An 8951-nucleotide genomic window follows, 5' to 3' on the forward strand; every position below is an offset into this window, starting at 1 on the left:
GGTGGGTCAGGCCAGAGGCGGCCCTCCAGCCAGGCTCCAAGACCGGCCTGCCCCCGCTCCTCTCCAAGGCGAAGCAGTGAGGAGGGTGCCCTCCGCCCCAGGCCCCTGCTCCAGGTCCCACAGCCCTGGTTCCTGGTCTCCTTGGCCCCAGGCAGGTCCTGTGGCTCAGCCGTCAAATTCCACATGCTCCGTAGTGTAGGCATCCCCCAAACACACACACACGCACACATGCACACATTCACACGCATGCACAGGCATGCACACAGTCTCACCTCAAGGTCAGAGTCCACCCTCAGTCACCCCCAAGGCCCTCCCTGGCCCCGCGCTGGAACACATCCCCCCCCATGCGGCCCTGGTGCTTGGAGGAAGGGTGGGCGCTGACACGGATTGCATCACTGTCTGCACGATCATTTCTCCCCTGGGTGCTGGGGAGGCAGGGAGGACGGGCTTCCCGGCACGGGGCCCCCTCCACCACCCTCTTCGCCCGGCCCGGGGTTCTCAGGCAGGCCCCTGCTGTGTCTGGGGTGCGGTTGTGTTGGTCACTGATGGAATAAAGAGATGACTGGCGTCCCGAGGAATCGGCTGCCATTTGTTTCAGGGCCGTGGCTTGGGGGTGGGGAGCGGAGGGACACATCTCTGGGGGCCTGTGAGGAGCCATCGCTGAGATGCACTTGATCTAGCGTGGCAGGTGGCAGCGTGTAGGAGCCGAGGACAAAAATACATTCTGTGGCCTCAGGGCACCATTTAATTTGGCTGGGCTACCGAGTTATTCTTAGATGTCTGAAGGGTATGTTCCATCTGGTTCCTTCATTACTATTCGACTCAATATGACAAACGTTTATTCACATCACACCTACCACGTGCCAGACACCCCGCCAGGCCTGGGGATCAACAGCTTTATCCCCCAGGGAGTACACAGGGAGCAGAGGCAACAGCTTGGGAAGCACCAGAATGTTCTGGAACACAGTGGAGGGATGGCTTATTCTGCCTTAGGGGAGAAGGGGGGTGGACTGAGCGGGAGGATTAGCCATGCAGAAAAGATGATGTTCATGGTGGGCGGGATAAGAGTGTGTGCAGGTCCTACAGCCTCTTTTTACCTTCCTCGGTCTGCCTGGGGAGGAGATGGGGGTCTGGCAGTTCCCCTGGGCCTGTTGAGGCTCCACGTGCCACCACCCCAACACACACACACACCCCTGGGGCCCCAGAGCTCGCCCTAGTGGGGCCCGGACCTCCCCAGCCTCCGCTCAGTGCCCCGGGCTGGCTGAGATGTGGGCTGCGGGCCGGCGAGCCGCGTGCAGGTGAATTTGGGTCCTGGCCCATTTTCAGAAAATAGCTCAGAGGGAAACCAGGTCCTGCTTTGCTCTGCTCAGTCCTTTTACTGTTGGGTTTCAGGCAAAACTGTCAGCTTGGTTTTGTTGAACTTTCTGCCTGCTTTCCAGATATCTAGTAAAATATGGACATTTTTGTGATCTCCTATTTTGTCTTTAGTGGGAAGCCAGTGAGGAACCTGAGCGTAGGCTAAAGAACAGACCGCAATTCAGTGTGGTGGTGGTGCCCCGGGGGGGGGGGGGGGGGCAGGAAGGCCACCCCCTTCCCTGCCCGTGGGGGAAGTGTGTCGGGGGGTCAGCGGCTGCCACTACTTTAGAGGGGGGGTTTGGGGATAGTCTCCCTCCCGCCCATTCTCAGTCATGCACAGGCCCGTGGTCCTCACCAGGATCTTTCCCTCACAGATGGCCAGGCTCCAAAGCCTTGCAGGTGGTAGCCACAGAAATGTCCGAGGCAGGAAATGCTGTCACAGGTGGCGGAACTGTAAGTGGCAGAGTCCCAAAGCCCCGAGCTCTGCTCTCGGCCCGCCGGGGGCGGGGTGCAGGTGGGGAGAACCGAACAATGAGGGGGGCTGGGAAGGGAGCAGTGGGACAAGACAGGGGACGATGAACCCGCGCCATTCGGATCTTACCTCTTACTCGGTTATCCAAAGCCTGCCACCTGCCGCTTCCAAGTGCACACTGGCAAATAAGCTCTCCTGCCCTTGGGTCTGTCCTGGGAACACACCACAATTCTAAATCAGTTTAGCAGCTAAAGGAACCCGGACTCAGGGTCGCCAAGGTTTTCAGAGTTTTCCCATCTGGTGCCTACCAAGGAAGGAAACACAGGACGGAAAGCAAACACTGGCCCGCGGAAATGCGGAAACGCAGGCAACCCTTCCCAAGGTTAGAGAGGGCTGAGCAACTAACCCTAACCCTCCCCCGTGGGCCGAGCCCGCCCCGTTTGCGGGGCTGCGGGGCCCGGTGCTGTGCTCTTGGCGGCCACAGGGGGCAGCACCGAGGGCGGGCCCCCCGCTGGTTTCTGACCCCCCCCCCCCCTTCCGCCCCACCTGCGCGCACCTCCCTCCGCCACGAGGGCCCAAGGGACCCTCCCCCTTCCCCAGACCCCACTCCTGAACCCCTTCGGAAGGTTTTTCGTTGCCGAGGCGACCCCTGGCGTTGAGAGTGTGCTTACCTCGGAGCCTGGGCCGCAGCTCCCTGGGTGGATTTGAACCCAAACCCCAGGCTGGTCCTCGGTGCAGCCCTGGAGCGGGCAGGGCCCCTGTGGAAGGCTGAGCAGGCACGGCAGGCGCTCCTCAGACGGCCTCTGTGGAGCTGGAGGGCGACAGGGAGGACTGGCTAAGCTTGCGGGGCTGTGCCGCCAGGTCAGCTGGTGTCGGCTTAGTCCGTCTCCGCCCCGCAAGGCCGCACTGCCCGCCCAGTGCTTACAGATGGGGAGCGGACTCAGAGAGGTTACGGGACTGGCTCCACGTCACACAGCTGCGGGTGGTGGAGGCAGAGTCTGAACCCACCCCACCCCACAGGGCCCTTGGGAAGCCACTTGTGTGGCACGCATGTCCCTTTGCCAGCTCTGAGGCCAGCTCTGGGGAGGGAGGTTCGGGAGGGTGTACGTGTGGGGGTGCGGGGCCACCCAGGGAAAACAAGATGGAGGCCCACAGGCGATTCCTTTTCTGGACACTTTTGTCTCCTTCGTATGATTTTCATTTAAACTGGGACGCCTGGGTGGCTCAGTCAGTTAAGCGTCTGCCTTCGGCTCAGGTCATGATCCCAGGGTCCTGGGATCGAGTCCCACATCCGGCTCCCTGCTCAGCAAGGGGCCTGCTTCTCCCTCTGCCTGCCTCTGTCTCTCTGATAAATAAATAAAATCTTAAAAAAAAAAAAAAGTATTTAAATTACCCACAGAGGGTGGGGGTAATGCAAATGATGCCTTCTGTCCTCTTCCTCCTTCAAGGTCGGGCTGGAGCCTCCCTCAGACGCCTCCCCGGACAGTTAGCAGCTCTCAGTGGCCACTCCCTTCCCCCAAACCTCCAGCACTTAGGACCGAGCCTCTCACATGGCCCGAGTCTCCTGGCCTTGTCATCTGTGACTCCTCTCTTCACCCCATCTGACTGCTCTGCCATCTGATTATAAAGCCCTGGATGGCAGGGACTGTGTTGTTGGCCTCTTCGCACATAGCACCTGCTCCAAAGATGGTTCCCATGACCGTGGGGTTGCCCACAGCGCCTGGAGCCATGTGCCAGGGCAGGAGATGGCAGAGGCTGCTCTGGTCAGACTTGGCTTTTAAGCTTTGGTGGCCATGGCGTGGTTTTAGAGGTGCAGCAAAGATGAATCTTTAATGTGCTGTGCTTCAATTAGATGAGCTCACTCGTGTTCCCTAAGCGAGCACGTCCTGGGTGGGCTGGGTGGGCTGGGTGGGCGGTGGCCCAGAGGTGCAGTGAGGGAGAGCTGTCCCAGCCTCCAAAATGTCCTTTGCATCATGCACAGAGCCCGAGATGGGGACATGGCTGTGAATGGGACCCAGGCATCGCTGACTGGCCGTGGCTGCTGAAGGTTCCTGGGCTCACCAGGATAACCGTGCTAATGTTACTGTGTCATTCTGTAAAAGATGGCCTGGTTTTCAGAAAGGCCCACTGTCTGCTGGGAGTGCTTCCACCAGGAGGGGGTGGAGGTGGGCGAGGTACCTGCCTCTGTTCTCTTCTTGGTCTGTAGCGTACGGGACTCAAACTGGGGGCATCTGGAAAGCCTCCTGCCACCTTCATCAGAGATCCCCGCTCTCTGTCGGGGCAGCCTGGAGTGGACACATTCTGGGTCTGGCTCCCAAGACCTGCCTGAGACTAGTCTGAGGCTAGCTCTACCGACCAGCCGGTGTGGAGCTCTGGCCACATTGCTAAGCCTCTCCGACCCCAGGCTTCACCTCTCTAAAGTAGAAATCGTGCCTGCCTTGTCTACCTCTCAGGGTTTTGAGAATTGTAGGGGTTAGAAATTACCTACCCCATTCTCACTGTCCACGAGGCCCAGAGAAGTTAAGTAACATGTCTGGGGTCACACAGCTAGAGCTAGAACCCAGGTCTTATGGCCCTCCTGTTCCCTGTTTATACTCTTATTATTACACGTGTCCTGCTTTACTTGTTTGCCATCCTTGCAGAAGTGTAAGCTCCTAGAGAGCAGGGGTCCACTTTCACACTCCTTTGTTTCTTTGGCATCTGGTACATACAGAAGGTACTCAGTAAATATGTGTTGAACTAAACTAACCTTGACTGCTAGTTCCAATGTTCTTTCCTCTGCACATGCTGTCTCTGATCCTGGAAACCTGTACTTCCAGCTCAGCCTCCCACAAAGTATGAAAACTTGCAGATGTGTTAGAGAAAATGATAAGCAAGATGCTCAATCGCCTTGCAATTCCCATTAGGGTCCTGTAGTTTATAGCACAGAATCCATCTGAGCAAATACATACACAGATAAGACAAAATTGGAATAAGGATAACAACTAACATGAATTGAGAGCTGATTAAGGCCAGGCACTGTGCTAAACATTTCATACATGAAGTGCTTATTAGCACAGTGCCAGGCCCATGGTAAGGGCTTAAAAAAAGGGTACTGTTTGGGCTCAGTTAAGCCTTTGACTCCTGATCTTGGCTCAGGTCTTGATCTCAGGGTCGTGAGTTTGGGTCCTGCACTGGGCTCCACACTGGGCCTGGAGGCTACTTAAAAAAAAAAAAAAAGTATTACTACCTTCTTTAACTATAATGTAAGTTGAGTAGAATATTAGAGCAGGCTAGCTTCTGCAATAATACCCAAATTTCAGAGGCTAACAAAGTATTTTTTCTGCCTCACACCAGAGACTAAGCAGGTCAGTGATGGGGAGCAGCTTTGCTCCGTCCAGAGCCTTTGGATGTAGCAGTTCACAGGGGATGTGTTTCAGAGGAGGTGGTAGATGGGACTGCCATGCAAGCCTTTTCACTTTCCTTCTGGGCGCATGGAAAGAGTGTAGTTCCCAGTCTCTTTGAAGTTAGGCACCCAGTGACTTGCTTTAACCAAGAAAAAGTGATGCAGGTCATTTCCAGGTGGAAGCCTTTTTTTTTTTTAATTTAGTTTTAATTTAAATTCAATTAATTAACATATAATGTATTATTTGTTTCAGGGGTACAGGTCTGTGATTCATCAGTCTTATATAATACCCAGTGCTCATTACAACACATGCCCTCCTTTTTTTTTTTTTTTTTTAAGATTTTATTTATTTATTTGAGAGAGAGAGAATGAGAGAGACAGAGAGCACATGAGAGGGGGGAGGGTCAGAGGGAGAAGCAGGCTCCCCGCCGAGCAGGGAGCCCGATGCGGGACTCGATCCAGGGACTCCAGGATCATGACCTGAGCCGAAGGCAGTCGCTTAACCAACTGAGCCACCCAGGCGCCCAACACATGCCCTCCTTAATGTCTGTCACCCAGTTACCCCATCCCTCCCAACCCCTCCACTCCAGCAACCCTCAGTTTGTTTCCTATGATTAAGAGTCTCTTATGGTTTGTCTCCCCCTCTGGTTTCGCCTTGTTTCATTTTTTCCTCTCTTCCCCTATGATCCTCTGCCTTGTTTCTTAAATTCCACATATCAGTGAGATCATATGATAATTGTCCTTCTCTGACTGACTTACTTCACTTAGCATAATACCTTCTAGTTCCATCCTTGTTGTTGCAAATGGCAAGATTTCATTCCTTTTGATGGCTGCATAATATTCCATTGTATATATACACCACATCTTCTTTATCCATTCATCTGTCGATGGACATCTAGGCTCTTTCCATAGTTTGGCTATTGTGGACATTGCTGCTGTAAACATCGGGGTGCACGTGCCCCTTTGGATCCCTACGTTTGTATCTTTGGGGTAAATAGCCAGTAGTGCAATGGCTGGGTCGTGGGGTAGCTCTGTTTTCAACTCTTTGAGGAAGCCCCACACTGTTTCCCAGAGGGGCTGCACCAGCTTGCATTCCCACCCAAGTGGAAGCATTTAAGAACCCATGGACAGTCCTTCGATGGTCCTTCCCCTCCCCAACTGTGACTTGTTTATTTGGAGGTTTCATAAAGCTGAGACATCCTGGGATGCTAAGTCACTATGTAAGGGACAGGTCTCCTAGACAGTTGTCTGGACCTGTAGCAAACTGTGTGAGTGAGAAATCAAGCCTCTGAGATTTGTGCTGATCATAGCATATCTCCCCCTTGACTAGACAGGGGCCAGCCTGCAGGTGGAACGCACTCTGCCCACACACCACTGGCCAGGACAGTCTCGGAAGGCTGAGAAGTGCAGTCTAGCTGTACTCTTGTATGCACTGAGATTCTCGATTCTGCGCCTTGGTGTCATTGATCAATTTTGGAAAAGTCTTCACCATTACCTCTTTACCTCACCCTTCTTTTCTTCTCTCCTCCCAGGACTCCAGTTAAGGCTATTTGATATTATCACATGGGTCTCTAATGCTTTATTTTTGTTTGTTTGTTTTTGTCAATTGTACTGAAAAAGCCTGCTGGGATTTTGATTGGGATTGCATTGGATCTGTAAATCAATGTGAAGACTTATGCCATTTTAATAATTTGACGATTCCATTCAACAGCGTAGATGTCTCCATTTTTAAAAAGTTTTCAAAAATTTCAGCAACTTGTTACAAGTTTTAAGGGTAGAATTGTTGCATATATTTGTTTAAAACTTATCCTCAAGCTTTTTCAGGCAGCTGGGAAGATGGCAGATGTGCAGACCGAGTGCACCTACCAAAAGCAATCCACCATCTTTCAAAGTAAGAAGAGGGTCCTGCTTGGAGAAACTGGCAAGGAGAAGCTCCCGCGATACTATAAAAACATTGGTTTGGGCTTCAAGATGCCCAAGGAAGCCATTGAGGGCACCTATATTGACAAGAGGTGCCCCTTTACTGGTAATGTCTCCGTCCAAGGGCATATTCTGTCCGGTGTGGTGGCCAAGATGAAGATGCAGAGGACCACTCTCACCCACCGAGACTACCTCCACTACCCCAAGTACAACCTCTTTGAGAAAGGCCACAAGCGCATGTCCGTGCCCCTGTCCCCCTGCTGCAGGGATGTCCAGATCGGCGACATTGTCACAGTGGACGAGTGCTGGCCCTTGAGCAAGACTGCATTTCAACGTGCCCAAAGTCACAAAGACCACAGGCACCAAGAAACAATTCCAGAAGTTCTGAGACTAGACATCTGCCCACACGCCTGAAGAAAATGAAGTTATTTCCCAATAAAAAAAAAAGAAACGTATCCTCAAATATTTTTATTTTTAATGCTCCTACAGTTAAAAAAAAATTCACAGTCCAACTGTTTGTTGCTAGTATAAAGAAGTAGAATCAATTTTTGCATATTGACCGTTCATCCTACAATCTTGCCAGATTGACTTGTTAGCTTGAGTGGATTTTTTTTTTTTTTTTGCAGACTGCTTAGGGTTTCTAATGGCATGATTATAGCATGTTTTATTTTTTTTATTTTTTTACTTTTTTATTAAAGATTTTATTTATTTATTTGACAGAGAGACACAGCGAGAGAGGGAACACAAGCAGGGGGAGTGGGAGAGGGAGAAGCAGGCTTCCCGCCGAGCAGGGAGCCCGATGCGGGGCTCGATCCCAGGACCCTGGGATCATGACCTGAGTCAAAGGCAGATGCTTAATGACTGAGCCACCCAGGTGCCCCTATGGCATGTTTTATTAAAGCATAACATGGGCTATCACCTTTCCAGCTCCTGAAATCAATTTCCCTATTTCTCTGTCTAGCTGCTAAACCAATGCCACGTATTCTCGTTTAGGTGTTTGTTACAGCACCCCCTCACTTTCAGGAACCAATGTCTATATTAGTCGGGATAGCTTAGTTCTTATAATAAACAACAATTTCAGAGTCTTGAATATAATAAAAATACTCTGGGGAACAAACTGAGGTCGCTGGAGGGGAGGTGGGTGGGGGGATGGGGTAACTGGGTGATGGGCATCAAGGAGGGCACATGATGGAATGAGCACCGGGTGTTCTATGCAACTGATGAATCATTAAATTCTACCCCCGAATTAATAATTAATAATACACTATATGTCAACTAACTTGAAATAAAACAAAAAAAATAACTATAAGACCATAAAAGTATATATATATGTATATACATATACATATATATATATATATATAATAAAAATACTTATTTCTTGCTCTTTTGTGGTTTTGTCCCGTGTGGGTTCATCAGGAGGCCACCAAGTCATTCAGTGTCCTGGGCTGCTTCTGTCTGGAGGCCCCACCGTGCTCTAGGCCCTTAGAGTCCTTCACTGGATCTTCCACATCTGGCCAGAAACTGAGGGGAGAGAGTGTGGATAAATGTGTGACCGTTTTTTAGGGCCCATTCTGGTCATATTTATCTGCAGAGCGAGCTAGGACATATAATCTAGCTGTGTGCTCAGCAAGAGGAGGAAGACTTGGCTTTGGGGGAATATGCGGCCAGCCTTGGCCCACATGTAGTATTATCCCCATTTTACAGATAAGAAAACTGAGGCTCGAGAGAGTAAGGGATTCCCCAGCTTTTGCGGTCATGAACAACAGTGCCTGGAACTCAGCCCGAATATGGCGGACTCCCATGCTCCCAAATCAC

The 8951-nt window shown here is 51.5% G+C and overlaps 1 pseudogene; it reads left to right on the forward strand.

Moving 5' to 3' along the window:
* Nucleotides 1–7049: 7049 nt before the first annotated feature.
* On the forward strand, nt 7050–7577 carry LOC110582924 (annotated as a pseudogene).
* The last annotated feature ends 1374 nt before the right edge of the window (nt 7578–8951 follow it).

Source organism: Neomonachus schauinslandi, chromosome 12 (assembly GCF_002201575.2).
Source record: "Neomonachus schauinslandi chromosome 12, ASM220157v2, whole genome shotgun sequence".
Classification (NCBI taxonomy): Eukaryota; Metazoa; Chordata; class Mammalia; order Carnivora; family Phocidae; genus Neomonachus; species Neomonachus schauinslandi.